Below are 16,135 nucleotides of genomic sequence, written 5' to 3'. Positions count from 1 at the left end.
ATCATAGATGCACTTCACCCGAACTTGTGTTGAATAAATTGTAAGAGGAAGGCCGAAATTCTGAAACTCCGAAGTACGTTTTATGCTTTGATTTCTGAATGTAACGTGGGCTAAAAGAAATGAAGAACCACAAGAGTAACTGCAGGTGTCCATTATCTTGTCTGTTCCTCCTGGCTAAGATGACGGTCATTTGTGTGTGTGTGTGTGTGTATTTGTGTTATATATATAAGAGCTCTGGGTACTCCTTGGAAACCCTGGTGGTGTAGTGGTTAAGTGCTATGGCTGCTAACCAAAGGGTCAGCAGTTCAGATCCACCAGGCGCCCCTTGGAAACTCTATGGGGCAGTTCTACTCTGTCCTATAGGGTCGCTATGAGTCGGAATCGACTCGACGGGACTGGGTTTGGTTTTTGGTTTTTGGGTAGTCCTTGATTACTTGATTCTGTAGCTGTTCCACAACATGTTTCAAAAGCAAAAGGAAGAAAAAATGGGAAGAATGGCTAAAGTAGAAAAGTTGAAATTATGTACCAGAAACTGCAGATCACTGGGTTGAAATGCCGTTGGTACTACATTTTTAGACTTTGGGATGATTGGTTAAATTGCACACTGTAGAATCGTAAGGTTCTATTAGCACCAAACCCCTAATTTTTTTGTAATTTGCAGTACAGAGAAAAAGCTGACAACTTAATTTTTAGATTGCTGACACTTTGAAACATTGTTCTTATAGCCCTTCCTTAGAAACTTTAAAAAAGAATAGAAAAGAAAGGTCTAGATTAAACCTAGAAAACAAATGAAATATTTAACCTGTCTTCTGTGTGTGTTTCCAGTTACAGTGGGCGAGTGCTTCATGTGGTAGGAACTTAATTCCTCTTGGGGCTTTATCCCCAAATCCAGCACAGGTCTAAACATGTGTAGAATTGAGTAAATATTTATGGAAGTGAATAAAAATGAGTCCTTTTGAAACTTCTATATGCCTACCAAAAATATTTAAAAATGTTTAAAAAACACTGCTGCTTTTTTAAAAAGGCAGTCATTAATTGGATTCATCTATGCAGTCATTATTTTCAGTGATATGATCCTCTTCATGAGAAGCTTGCTACCTCTGCCCATAGCTCAGATTGGGTAGGTTCTGGAGGTTTTGCCATATTTGGGAAAAGGATGCTGCAGGTACCAAGGGAACAAAGAATAACTTCTTTGAGGAGAGAAGGGCAGGCAGCCTGCTTCTGCCAGCTCTAATTGGTGTCTTGGAAGGCATCAGCGTAGAGGGAATACACAGAAGAGGACAGAGGGATCCCACTGGTGTGTGACAAAAGCCGAACTGGATTTGTGCTGGGTGATGATATTGATCTGGCATTGAACTAAAAAGAGAAAAACTAATTTTCTGTTGTTCCAATTTGTTCTTTGCCCATTTTAATACAGTGTTTTCCTTCTCAAACGGTGAGTTTCTGTATATTTTATTCAAGCCTTAAATTTAATCATTTCTAAAACAAACATTTTTCCTATTTTAACATCTTTGAAATTGGGGTGTATCTTAGAGTTGCTGTCAGTCATGTGACAGTCATGATGACATAGTTGTCTGATTGTTACTGCATCAAAACTGGGAAATAGGAAGTCAGCTGATTGGAAGCAAACCCTGGAGACAGTAAGGGAGCACTCTCCTAAGAAATAATGTGTCTTCAGTACTCTTGGTGACAGAACATGCTATTTCTTTTGTTCATATTTTGCTTGTATATGCATAGAATACCTGAATGAGTCTACAAGGGTTCTTTAAATGAGGAAAAAATTAAAACTCTAGCCCTCAAGAAGGTATGAGTCATAGATTGATGGGCAGAGTGTTATGTAAACTAATGCTCTCTTATAACCAGTGCTCTGCTAAGTTTTATGAAGTACTACTCTTCGTCACTGGGCTATGAAAATTATTTTAGGTATGCTTTATAATCTTCAGTGCTTATTTACATGGGCCATTCTGTAGATTGGTAACTCGTTTCCTGTGTACATTCCTTTATAGGAAAAGACTATCCAGCACCTTCATTTCCAATTTGGCTTTTCCATTTTGGCCCTTACAGGATGGTTGGATTTTGATAGAGATGAGTGCTTGAGAAAACATGCCAGATAGAGCATTCAAGGGGTCTAAATTTAGCTGGAATGTAGCCTTTATGCTGGGGGTAACGGGGAGATGAGTTTAAGAAGGGAATGTGGGGCTTGATGGTGGAAGACTTCTGGACCTGAGGCTGGGAGTATTTTGGACTTTACCAGTGGTACTCCTAATGGTACCAGGTGCCGTTGAGTCGATTTTGATGCATGATGACACCATGCGTGTCAGTAAAACTGTGCTTCATAGGGTTTTCAGTGGCTACTAATGGTACAGGGAGCCATTTAAAATGGTTCAGTAGGGAAGAAAAATTCTCATCTGACAGTAAATGTAGGATGTATTGGAAGATGAGGAGTTGAGAGCCAGAAAATGTTTCGTTAATGGACTAATCCAGAGTTTTTATTTATGATTGAATTATTTCATCAGAAATTGAACGTAATGGTTTCTTCTCTCAGTAATTGATATTTTGGCAACTCGCACCCAATATTTTTTATGGGTTTATTTTCTTGGAGATTAAATATTACTTTTGGGCTATTTTGGGTTGAAGAATGTGGTAAAATAAAATGGGACAGTTTTCTTTCTTCTTTTTGTATTCTAATTAAAATATCTTTGTTATTTAAGATATTAAAAATAATGCATGCACACTTCAAAACATGCGTGTGTTGTGTGCGTGTCAAGTTGATTCTGACTCAGCAACCCAGTAGGACAGAGTAGAACTGTCCTATAGGGTTCCTAAGAGTGTAATCTTTACAGAAAGTTTGCCACATTTTTCTCCCGTGGAGCAGCTGGTGGGTTCGAATAGCCGAGCACTTAACCATTGTACCACCAGGGATCCTTCCTTTCAAAGTATATTCTAACAGTACTGAAAAACAAAAAGAAGACATCTCATCATCTGGAGATAAGTATTGTTAACATTTTTGGTGAAACTACCTCTTTGAATACATGGTAGAGCGTATTATGCACTGGAAGCGGGAGAGCTGGGTTGGGCTCCCGGGCTCACTGTTTAATAGCAGTGGATGTGAGTCCAGTCTCTTAACTTCTTTGATTCTGTTGGCTTATTTGTGAAATGGAGTTAATACTTACACCTCAAGGATGTTGTGAGGATTAAATGATAACTGTGTTCAGATGCCAGACACTGAGCACAGTAGGTGGTATATCATACCACTACCCCCAGTTGCCATCGAGTCAGTTCTGGCTCATGACAACACCATACATGTCAGAGTAGAACTGTGCTCCATAGGACTTTCAGGGCCTGATTTTTTCAGAAGTAGATCGCCAGTCCTTTCTTCCAAGGCACCTCTGGGTGAACTTGAACCTCCAACCTTTAGTTAGCAGCTGAGTGCATTAACCACGTGCCTGGTAAATAGCTGTGTGGAAGAGAGTTAACGTAACAGGCCTGACTGCTGTCCTTTGAAAGGCCTGCTTACAAGGTTGACCCTTGTCTGGCACCTGGGAACTTGGATTTCAGGAGAGTACCACTCTTCACAGAACAGGTAATGAGAGTCGCTCACTGTGCCTTAACTGCAATGTGGTTTATGCTGAACAACTGCTTTCTTTCTGGGAGTCTGGAATTTCTGTATATTTCAGGCAGAGGCTGGCTGTGTGACCAGCCCCCAGTAAAACCCTGGGCTCTGAGTCTCTAGCGAGCTTCCCTGGTTGACCAAATTTCATGTGTGTCATCATAAATCTTGCTGGGGATAATTAAGCACATCTTGTGTGACTCTGGAAACCCTGGTGGCATAGTGGGTAGGAGCTACAGCTACTAACCAAAAGGTCGGCAGTTCGAATCCACCAGGTGCTCCTTAGAAACCCTTTGAGGCAGTTCTACTCTGTCTGATAGGGTCACTATGAGTTGGAATCAACTTGACGGCAGTGGGTTTGGTTTTGGTTTGTGTGACTCTGGGTTCCTGGGTGGCACAGATGGTTTGTTCCTGGCAAAAGATTGGTGGTTCAGATCCACCCAGCGGCACCACAGAAGAAAGGCCTAGCAATCTACCTGAATAAGACTGCAGCCTTTGGAAACCCTAGGGAGCACAGTTCTATTCAGACATACATGGGGCTACCATCAGTTAGAATTGACTTGATGGCAACTGGTTTGTGGGTGTGTGTGTGGGTGTGTGTGTCTGACTCCACTTGGAACGACTCTTGGAAGCTTGCGCCTGGTTTCTCCAGACTTCTCCCTGTGCTTCTTTTCCTTTGCTGATTTTGCTTTGTTTCCTTTCACTGTAATAAATCATAGTCATGAATACAAGTATATGCTGAGTCCTCCTGGTGAGTCATCAAATCTGGGGGAGTCTTGAGGAGCCTGACACAATAGCAGTAACATTATTTTGCATATATACAGATTCATAGATATGAACATAATATTTTACAGGAGTAGACTTCTAGCATAAGTACTAGCATGTGACCATTTTTCTTTTTTTTTTTAACTTATGTCTTGGCAGTTTTTTCACCTATACAAATCTATATACCTGTATTTACATCGTTGTTTTAAATGGGAAATAAATATCTTTTTCTCTTGGTCCTGTGTGATACTGGTGAAAGGATTATTACTGTGGTGATTATTGTTATTTAAAGTATTGTCATCCAGTCTCTCCTCTTCCTGCTGCTTGCTTGCTGCATTTTTCTTCTTTGTAGCACAAACATCAGAAAGGCTTGTGATGGAACAGGACACCAGCAGAATTACAACCTCTAATGATAATTATGTACTTTTGCATGTTGTATGTGAATTATTTAGTTTTAATAAACAAAATCCACCAGACTATAACAGCAGTAGTTCCTGATTTCTTAATTTGTGCTTTAATGTGGAGTCTTCACGTAGGGCGGACGGCTGCCAGCACAGTCTAACCTTGGGTTCCCAGGTGCCCACTCTCGTACCCATGTGCCCCTCAGCATATTCCAAGGGGCAGCAGAACAACAGCCTGTGGTCGAATTTGACTCTTTTTTGGGTCAGACTTCAAGTCAGAGCTAGTTTAGGAAGTGTGGGATCTAGGGCTCCCAAGGATAGAAAAATAAACTCTCTTTGGTCTTGTTCCGAGTTCGAACCCTTCCTTTGTCTTCAGCGTTAGAGTGCTAACAATATAAGATTCAGTTCACAGATTTCATGTAAATTCTTCAGAATGTGAGCCCTTTCCTAAGTTATTGACAAGAGAAAGGTTTTGTCTGATTGCTGGTTTCGCTCAGCACCCAATCTGTTATCTCCTGTGTTCATAGTTGAGGAAAATAGCTTTGTCATTGTAAAGGTTGGTGCAAATGGTTACGCACTTGGTTTCAGTCCACCCAGAGGTGCCTCGGAAGAAAGGCCTGATGATCTCCTTCTGATCAACCATTGAAAACCATATAGAGCACATTTCTACTCTGACACACATGGGGTTGTCATGAGTCGGAATAGACTTGAAGGCAACTGGGTGTGCTGTAGCTGGTGCTGAAAGGCATGGTGTACCTAGATTCCTGTTAGGTCATGCCATTACGGAGTCTGTAAACTCAGTTAGGGGCCTGAGATTTGCCTAATCTTATGTAGTTTCTACCTAGAGTTGCTCACATCACAGAGATGTGGAGTCTTTGGCAACTTCATTACATAGAGTTTTTCTTGATGAATTTTTTTGCCATTTGGTGGCAGTGGGTGGTTTATTACCTTTCACAGTGGTTAAGGGCTACGGCTGTTAACAAAAAGGTCAGCAGTTCAAATCCACCAGGCGCTCCTTGGAAACCCTATGGGGCATTTCTGCTCTGTCCTATAGGGTCGCTATGAATTAGAATTGACTCGATGGCAAGGTTTTTTTTTTTTGTTTTTGTTTTTTTATTAACTTTAGGTTAGGAACAGTACCCTGAGTGGCCTAAGTATGCCAAACAAACAAACAAAAACCCATTGTCGGTTTCCAAGGAGCGGCTGGTGGATTTGAACTGCTGACCTTTTGGTTAGCAGCTGAGCTTTTCACCATTGCACCACCAGGGTTCCAAGGATAGTATTGGAAAAACAGAGGTTAGCTAATTGGGAAAGTTATTTTCCTTAATTCTTGAAATGTAGATAGCTGTGTTGTGGAATAAGGAAAATATAATGAGCTAGAGAAAATACAGATTGAAATGTCTGCTACCCTTGATCTAGGTGACTTTGGGCAGGCTACTCCGTTTCTCTGGCACCAGTTTCCTCGGCTGTGAAATGGGGATGCCGGTGCCTACCTCAGGTTGACAGGAGAGCTATATTCAAAGACTTCTGGAATGATGCCTGATGAGAATAGGCACGTAGTAAATGGTTTTCCATCTCAATTAGTATTTGTTCTTTGCCTTCTTTCCTTGTTCCTAGGGGCCCCTACCAGGAATTCTGAGAATCCAAAGATTACCTTCTGGGAGAGTATAGCGTTTTGTGAAATTCTAACACAAATGCCGTAATCCAAAAGATGCCCTCATGAGAATATAGAATTTTGTAACATATGTGAAACTCTGAATGACAGTAGTAGATGTTTGCAAAGAATTAGACAGTGATTTTCAGAATTTCGTGTGTAACAGAATCACCTGGGGAGTTTGTTAAAAAGGAATTTCCAGGGACCCACCCAGAGATTGTCATTGCATAGGTCTGGGGTTGGGTCCAGGCATATGTGTGTCCAGCAGATACTTCAGTGGGTTCTGTTGCAAGTGGTCCCTGGGCTGCATTTTGAGGTACGCTGTCTTAATCGTGTTTTAAGGATGTTCCAGCTTACTGGTCATCATCAGATAAGCATTTAATCTGCAAAGATAACTCTGTAAATAAATTGTACAGATATTTGGGAGAATGCTAGCGAAGAAGGAAGAGCTTGGCTTTGGAATCAAAGGCTGGGTTTTGTGATCCTAGGATATTACGTAAAATTTAAGAGTTTAGGGAAGTAGGGTAAAGGGTTAGCTTTCTTGTCTGTTAAACAAGGACGATAGTAACTATATAGCCAGTGGTCAGGAGGATTAAATGAGACTCTGCATCAAAGTACCTGGCTCTTCATAGTTCTTCAGTTGGGTTAAATTTTCTTGCATATGATTGATTTGGAAAACGAAGTCAGACTGTAAAGAAGAGATGCCTCCATGAGTAAGTGCGATTCCGCTGATCATAACCAAACTGAGCTACTTGAGGTCTTACAGATGTTCTCAAGATGTTATGATGTTCTTAATTTGTATATGTGAAATGTTAAAATGATTAAAAACTTTGTTTACTTTAAGGATATTAATGTTTTTATTGATATTAATATAAATGTTAAATGGTCAGATTGCGTTACGGTTTATATTAATTAGCATGTTTTCTGTACTCTTATCCAGTAAGGACGCAAACACATAAATCATGAAGAGGAGGAAAAAAAGTCACTTATTTTCACATTTAAACTTAATCATTTTCTTAGGATCCAAAGATAAATTCAAGAGGACACTTTCAGTTTTTGAAGCTATAGTTGCTTTTTTTTTTTTTTTTATAGTTGCAGTACAGCCTTAAAGAGCCTAAGAAGCTTTTCTGACATTGTGGTCCTGTCTTGGTACAGAAAGCTAGCAAGCCTGATGAATTATTCACTTTTCTTCCCCTCATTGTAACTTCTCTGGGTCTGGTGCAGTGTCCTCAGGCTTGCAGACTTGGAGTCACCACTAAGAGTGCTTAGGTAAAGGATGGAACATACAAATACCAGTACATTAAATTTCAAAACCTTTTTATTCCAATCAATTTCCAGTGACATGTTCCGTCTTCACATTGATCGGTTTAATTGGCTCACCATCATATCTGTTGTTCCTGTATACTCTTACTCAAGAGTTGGATTTCAAAGTGGTCGTCTCCATGCCTGTGAGTTCTCCTGACTGGAATTATAAAATATCTTTTTTGGACATATTAGAATTTGTGCTGCTTATCAGGTCAAGGACAGCCCCCTAGGTAAGCACCTGCCCACCCACCACCTCCAACTGATTTCTACCCTCTCTATCTCAGTGAGGAGCCCTGGTGGCACAGTGGTTAAGAGCTTGGCTGATAACCAAAAGGTTGGCGGTTCGAATCCACCGGCCGTTCCTTGGAAGCTCTATGGGATAGCTCTACACTGTCCTGTGGGGTCATTATGAGTCTGCATTGACTCGATGGCAGCAGGTTTTGTCTCAGTGAATGCTTTACTGTCCTCCAAGAGGAATCCAGTCTTCTCCACTTAGGACAGCTTCCCAATGACCTTTTCCAGACGACCGTAATTCAGGTGTCCGCCAGCCTAAAGAAAGGAGCAGCACACCACACACAAACCCACCCTTTGACTCAGTCTCCTCAAGTTTTCTGCCAGTTTTTCTTCTCATCTGGTTGGCTGTGAACCAAACTTTGTTGACGTTATGATTTGTTCAGACATGATAGCTATTTGGTGAAAGTAATAGTATTAAAGGACTCACCAGAGTATACCAAAATAGAGATTTAAACTGCAAAGACTGATGACATGTGCCAAAACATGACACTTTGAGCCTTTGTAAAGTTTTGTTTGTATATCCATTTGTTTATTCCACAAATATTTATGGTATGCTTGTTTTGAACCTGGTATCATGCTTTATGGTGGAATTACAGTGATGAATAAGGCCTCTGCTCTCCTGGAACCAGTACTTTATCAGGGGGACAGGCAATAAATCAATATGATTTCCAATAGTGATAAATGCTCTGAAGCAGGATCAGGTCGTAGTGACTGGGGTTAGAGGGCTACTGTCATTTAGGGGGTGTTTAACATTTTATTAAGTTCTTCATTCTTGTGTGTATCCCTTGTGTGTGTGGTGTCGGTTCTAGACGTAGGTGCTTGTCTTGTGTCTTTGGGCATAGTACGGTGCATTACAGCAGTCCTCGTTACCTGACGAATATCACTGTTGCCACTCTTTTGTGCACATTACATTTCCTTGTGATATTATGACTTAAAGCCTACCTTCTCTTCTTTCTTATGCAAGTTTAATTTCTTTACTGTCACACTCAGAGGTGGTCTCACCATGAAGATAATGAAGCTTCAGGCCCCCCACCACCACCCTTGTAGAATCCTTTTCTAAGGTTTGTACTTACAGCTTTTGGACGAGAATCACCATGAAGTGCATTCCCAGGAGGTCGAGATCAATCACACGCCCACTTTCCCACTTCTCTGTCATTTCTCACACCAGCCACCTACATGACACTCTGTCCCTAGCCATCTGGACTAGGTCAGACCTTACAGATTAAGAGGACACTGTCCTGGGATTGGTTAATTTGCGGAATGACTGACAGAACTCGTGGAAGATACTATACTTACTATTGCCAGGTTTATTATAGTAAAAGGACGTAAACCCGGATCATTATAAGGAAGAGATGCACAGGTGAGGTCTGGGATGGTTCCCAGTGTGGAGCCGCTATGTCTCAGAGAGGGCAAGTCACCTTCCCTTCACATACCCAGAAGCTCTCTGAAGCTCAGGGTGGCAGGCTTTTATAGGCCAGTCCTGCACCACAGACTCAATCATGCCTCTTAAGACTGCTTGATATGAGCCTGCCAGGTGAGTCTGTCCTGGTCTGGTGAGGTCCGACTTACCAGCATAAATCCTTAGGTGTGACCTCAGACCAAGGGTTCTTTCTTTGGAACCAAGGACAAAGGCCACTTTGTTGTTGTTAGGTGCCCTCTAGTTGGTTCCGATTCATAGCGACCCTATATGCAACAGAATGAAATACTGCCTGGTCATGCAGTGTCCTCACAATCGTTCTGTTTGAGCCCATTGTTACAGCCACTGTGTCGGTCCATCTCATTGAGGGTCTTCATGTTTTTTGTTGATCCTTTACCTTACCAAGCATGTTGTTCTCCAGGGACTGGTCCTTCTTGATAACATGTCCAAAGTACGTGAGACAAAGTCTCATCATCCTTGCTTCTAAAGAACATTCTGGCTGTACTTCTTCCAAGACAGATTTGTTTGTTCTTCTGGCAGTCCATGGTATATTCAGTGTGCTTCACCAACACCATAATTCAAAGCCATCAGTTCTTCTTTATTCCTTGTTCATTGTCCAGCTTTTGCCTGCATATGAGGCAAGGGAAAATGCCATGGCTTGAGTCAGGTGCACCTTAGTCCTCAAAATGACATCTTTGCTTTTTACCACTTTAAAGAGATCTTTTGCAGCAGATTTGCCCAATGCAATATGTCATTTGACTGCCGCTTCTATGGGCATTGATTGTGTATCCAAGTAAAATGATCCTTGACAACTTCAGTCTTTTCTCTGTTTATCATGATGTTGCTCATTGGTACAGTTGGGAGGATTTTTGTTTTCTTTATGTTGAGGTGTAATCCATACTGAAGGCTGTGGTCTTTGATCTTCATCAGTAAGGGCTTCAAGTCCTCTTTGCTTTCAGCAAGCAAGGTTGTGTCATCTGCATGTCACAGGTTGTTAATGAGTCTTCCTCCAATCCTGATACCCCATTCTTCTTCATACAGTCCAGCTTCTTGGATTATTTGCTCAGCATACAGACTGAATAAGTATGATGAAAGGATAGAACCCTGACTCACACCTTTCCTGACTTTGAACCACGCAGTGTCCCCTTGTTGTGTTTGAAAGACTGCCTCTTGGTCTGTGTACAGGTTCCTCATGAGCACAATTAAGTGTTGTGAAATTCCCATTCCCTGCAGTGTTATCCATAATTTGTTATAATCCACACAGTCAAATGCCTTTGCATAGTCAATAAAATACAGGTAAACATCTTTCTGGTATTCTCTGCTTTCAGCCAGGATCCATCTGACATCACCAATGATTTCCCTCATTCCACGTGCCCTTCTGAGTGCTCAGGCAGTACCAGGACTCTAGCATTCAGCAGTGATGAAGGTGGTGACTTCGCAGTAAGGAGCGTAGAGGAGCAGTGTCCACGTTCGCTGCTGTTGTTCAGTTCTTCCATTTCCATATATTCCGTCTATGCAAACTGCCGGGGGTGGAGGGGTGGCTGGGCGGTAAGGGCAGGGGAGCCAGTGCTTGCGGCAGGGGTTCACATGGCAGTCTCTGCCATCCTGGAGGTGAGGTGTGACATATAAAAATTTAAAAATCTCCTTTTTACCCGTGGTATTTTTTTTTTTTTAAAGGAAGCATATTGAGGAGCAAAGGTGACATTGCTAAAAATACCTACCTCCTATGTAGTTAAGGGACTGTATTTAAAATTGTGACAGGCGGCTGAGTTTAAAGCACTGAACATAGATTTGCTGTATTTTCTTTTATGCTGTCCTTTTCTGTAGACCATAAAAAACTCTAATGTATAGTTTCGGAGTGCCAGAAAAGTATTGACAGCTTTTTAATTCCCTCAGTTGGCTCCCCTTCTCACAGTGACAGAAATGACTCTACCAGTGGTAAATATTCTTGATCATGGCTGAACACAAATATGGGTGCCCTCTTGTGCATTACTCAGAAGTAAGTTTTAAGATGACCCAAAGATGGTTAAGAAACTAGAGGTCTCTGAGATAGATTTGAGGATTAAAAAAAAAAAAAATTGTGACATATTTCTAATACACAAAAAGGTTGAGTGATAATAAAATAAGCACCTGTTTCCCCCGCATCCAGCTTAAAGTATAAAATGTTATTATCCAAACAGCTGAGTCTCCCTTTCTTCCTTCCAGAAGTAGCCATTCTTCTGAATGTGCGTATCATAACTACAAACTTCTTTATACCTTTTCATATCAGTAAACGATTTATAATTCACTCAGCTATCTGTGGTATTGCTTTGGATGTTTTAAATTTTTTTCAATAAAAAAAAATTTTAATGGTATACTGTGTGTGGGCACAGTGTTGGTTCAGTGATTACGTGAGACGGGGTTCAGTTACCAGCCAGTGTACGTCACGTGCAGCCACTACTTGTCTGTTAGTGGGGACTTGTGTTGCTGTGACGCTGAACATGTTTCAGCAGAGCATCCAGGCTAAGACTAGGAAGAAAGGCCTGGCAGTCTACTTCTGAAAAGCAGCCAGTGAAAAAACGAAAACCCTATGGATCACAACAGTCCAGTCTGTAACTGATGACGAGGATGGCGCAGAATCAGGCAGCCTTTTGCTCTGCTGTGCGTGGGATCACCAGGAGTCGCGGGCTGACTTGATGGCAGCTAACAATGTACTGTGTATATTCTTCTGAAGCTTGCTTTTTTCACATTGTTTTGGCAATTCATGGATGTTGATATGTGTAGTATTTCATTGTCTGTTTCTCATTCAGGAGATGTACTGAATATTTAAGGAAGGTTCACTGGCTTCCTTACTGGTCCCTGAACGTGGTCATGCTTCCACCTCAGGTGTTGTATTTGCTGTTCCCTCCGCCTGGAACATTCTCCCCCAGTGCATTTATACATTATGTTCATGTCTTTGCCTCTCACCTGCCTGCGCTACCTCCTCCTCTTCCCTGCTTACTTTCCTTCATGTTACTTACTGCCTTCTGATGCACTCCAGGTTTTATTTCTATATGTTTGGAGTTTGTCTTCCCTGCCGGGAATATCAGCTTTGTGAGGACAGAACATGTATCTGTTTGTTCACTGGTGGAGACCCCAGCTCTTAGGACGGTGCTAGGCATATAATAGGTGCTTAACAGGAAACACTGGTGGCATAGCGGTTAAGTGCTACGGCTGCTAACCCAAGGGTCGGCAGTTCGAATCCGCCAGGCGCTCCTTGGAAACTGTATGAGGCAGTTTTACTCTGTCCTATAGGGTCGCTATGAGTCGGAATCGACTCGAGGGCACTGGGCTTGGTAATAAATATTTAACTGAATGAATAGTTTAATTATAATGTGAAACAATCCCATGAATGTAGGAAGAGGAATTCTAGATAAGCCTTTACTGTTTAAAAATAGAATGTATATTTTAGAGTACTTTTAGGTTTATAGAAAAATTGTGCAGGAAGTACAGAGTTCCTATGTACCCATATGTCACAGATTGAATTATGTCCCCCGAGAAATGTGTGTATCAACTTCATTAGGTGGTGAATCCCAGGATTTTGTGGTTGTCCTCCATTTTGTGATCGTAATTTTATGTTAAAGAGGATTAGGGCGGGATTGTAAAACCCTTACCAGGTCACCTCCCTGAGCCAGTGTAAAGGGAGTTTCCCTGGGGTGTAGTCTGTACCACCTTTTATCTTACAAGCCGCAAAAGGAAAGGGAAGCAAGCAGAGAGTTGGAAACCTTATACCACCAAGAAAGCAGCCCTGGGAGCATAGCGCATCCTTTGGACCTGAGGTTCCTGTGCTGAGATGCTCTCAGACCAAGGGAAGACTGATGACAAGGACCTTCCTTCAGAGCTGACAGAGAGGGAAAGCCTTCCCCTCAGCCGGCCCCCAGGATTCGGACTTTTAGCCTCTTGAGCTATGAGAGAATAAATGCTATGTTAATGCCATCCACTTGTGGTATTTCTGTTACAGCAGCACTAGATGACTAAGACGACCCCCACTCCCTTTCTCCTTTTAACACCTTGCGTTCTGTGCTGCATTTGTTACAATTGATGAACCAATATTGATACCTTATTATTAGCTAAGGTCCATTAAGAAAAAAACAAACCAAACCCACTGCTGTCCAGTCCATTCCCACTAGGTTCAGAGTTTGTGTTGTACATTTAATTTAGTGGGTTTTGACAGATGCATAATGTCATGGGTCCACCATTACTGTATCATATGGAATAGTTCCACTGCCCTACAAATGTCCCGTACTCCACCTTTTGATCCCCTCCAACCCCATCCCTTGACAACCACTGTCTTCTCACTGTCTCTGTAGTTTTACCTTTCCCAGAAATCATATAGTTGGAATCATAAACAGCATGTAACTCTTTGAGACTGGCTTCTTTCACTTAGCAATATGCTTTTAAGTTTCCTCCATTTCTTTTTGTGGCTTTGATAGCTTATTTCTTTTTATCTCTGAATAATACTCCATTGTGTAGGTGCACCATAGCTTGTATTAAGGACTTCTCATTTTTTGTATTATGAGTAAAGCTGATATGAATAACCTATAAAATTTTTTACTTAGTGGGTGTGATTTTGTCAAAGGTAATTTAAATCCAAATACTAAATATCTTTAAAAACGGGAGTCCCTGTTGAGAAGACCTCAGGATCTTCTGTGGGTGCGGATCATGACCTTACTTCACTCAGCAGTGAGCTCAGCAATGTTTCCCATTGTGACAGTTGTTCTTTAGCCATTTTCAATTAACTTGCAGATGGGACTCTTTATACTCCTTAGAGTATAGTAATTTTTTTCCCCTCCCCAAGAATTAGCACTTCTACGTTGTTAACACTTCCCCAGATATACCATCTGGCCTACCCCTCTCTTTTCCTTATAATTTTAGCACCATCTAAGGTAAACAGGGTTGTTTTTTCTTACCAATGAATATTCAGTTGTCTTGTAATTTGGAAAATAATTTGTACATGTCTCATTTTCACTGTCTGTATTCAGTGCTAGGAAAATCAAAGTGTAGTTGGTTTTCAATCCTGAGCTCTTCAGTTAGACTGCAGATAAATAAGTGAGATTTTGATTAGATACGCATTCTGATTAAAGAAAAATGAATGATAATTTTTCATTTGGACTACTGTAGGAAATTATTCTAAAGATAGATATTTTTGTTTTTCCATTGGCAAAATCCTTTATAACTGTGTTTTGAAGCATTTCTTATCCAAAGTGCAAGTTTTTGTTGCTGACTTACTTCTGTTTCTTCATAGGAAATTTTTCTCTAAATCTGAGTATCACGTCTAGATTTTATGAGGATAGAGAGCTGTGATTTTTCTTTATCTAGCTCCAGGTACTCAGTAAGTGTTGGTGAAATTGAATGGTCTCTTGTCATTGTTAAATTTTTATATAGTTACATTCCTTTTTTCTCCTTTATACCAACAGTAACTTCTTGTATGAGACACGATGATCAGTGCCATGATTTTAATGGGTCTGGTTGTTCACAGAAGTTGAGTAGTAAAGAAGATGTCAACTTAGATATTCTGTAATAACTGAAGATTTGGGAGACCTGGACCCTCTGTATTATTCCTTGTGAACTACTTCAAACATAATCCCCATGAACAGGTTTGACCAGGAAGTGCAGGCGGTTTACCTCATTGGATTCATCTGTTTTGGGTTCCTTTATTCTGGGATGTCAGACTACAACCATTACTCAATTTGGAGCTATTATTCTTGAGCTTGGGTAGTCAGGACCCTATCTCTGGCCTGGATCAGCAAATTGGATGTCTTGAAGCTACTTTTAAAGAGTCCTTAATAGCATAGATAATTGTTTTTATGGCTTTCTAGTGAAATGGAGTTGCCTGATAGCTATCTTGTTTCTTGGTGGCCTTTTATCTGATACTGAAAAAAGGATGAGGTTGAAAAATGTTGAGCATTTTTCAGTAGAAATGCCAGGATCATTATCATCCTTGTAAGCATTAAATATGCACTGACTATTTCTCCTATAGAAGACATCTTCTCAGATGATGTACTAACATCCCTGCAGTGATTTTTTTTTTTACATTTTTTAAAACAATATTTTATTATCTTTTCAGTGAAGGTTTACACAGCAGTTTAAGTTCCTGTTCAACAATTTTTGCACAAATCGTTCAGTGACATTGGTTACATTCTTTACAAAGCGTGAACGTTCTCATTTCTGTTCTAGTTGTTCTATTTCCATTAATTAGTTTACCTGCCCTTATCTTCTCACCTTTGTTTTAAAGTAATTGTTGACTTCATATAAATGATATTTCTAAGGAGTACAGTATTCATGGGTGGTATTTTTCATTTTGTGAGCCAGTCTGTTCTTTAGCTAAAAGGTGACCTCCAAGGCTAGTTTCAGTTTAAGGTTTAGAGAGTATCTCAGGGCAATAGTCAGTCTCAGGAGTCCTCCAGTCTCAACTGGCCCAGTAACTCTGGATTTTTTTTTTTTAAGACTTTGAGGTTGTGTTTCACATTTTTCTCCCATTATATCAGAATCCTGTCTGTTTTGGCCCTGATCAAAGCAGTCAGTAGTGATAGCTAGGCACCACCTAGTTCTTCTAGTCTCAGGATAGATGAGGCCGTGGTTCATGTAGACCATTAGTCCTGTAGACTAGTTTCTTCTTTGAAACTTTGTTTTCCTTCTTTCTCTTTTGCTCTGGATGAGTAGAGACCAAT

At 40.8% G+C, this 16,135-nt stretch overlaps 1 protein-coding gene across 9 annotated transcripts in view; it reads left to right on the top strand.

Moving 5' to 3' along the window:
• The window catches only part of EPB41L3 (erythrocyte membrane protein band 4.1 like 3), a 305,002-nt gene that overhangs the window by 108,581 nt on the left and 180,286 nt on the right, over positions 1-16,135 (top strand). The window lies entirely within an intron of this gene.

The sequence above is a fragment of the Elephas maximus genome, chromosome 11 (assembly GCF_024166365.1).
Source record: "Elephas maximus indicus isolate mEleMax1 chromosome 11, mEleMax1 primary haplotype, whole genome shotgun sequence".
Taxonomy (NCBI): domain Eukaryota; kingdom Metazoa; phylum Chordata; class Mammalia; order Proboscidea; family Elephantidae; genus Elephas; species Elephas maximus.
This window is presented reverse-complemented; position numbering and strand designations above follow the sequence as displayed.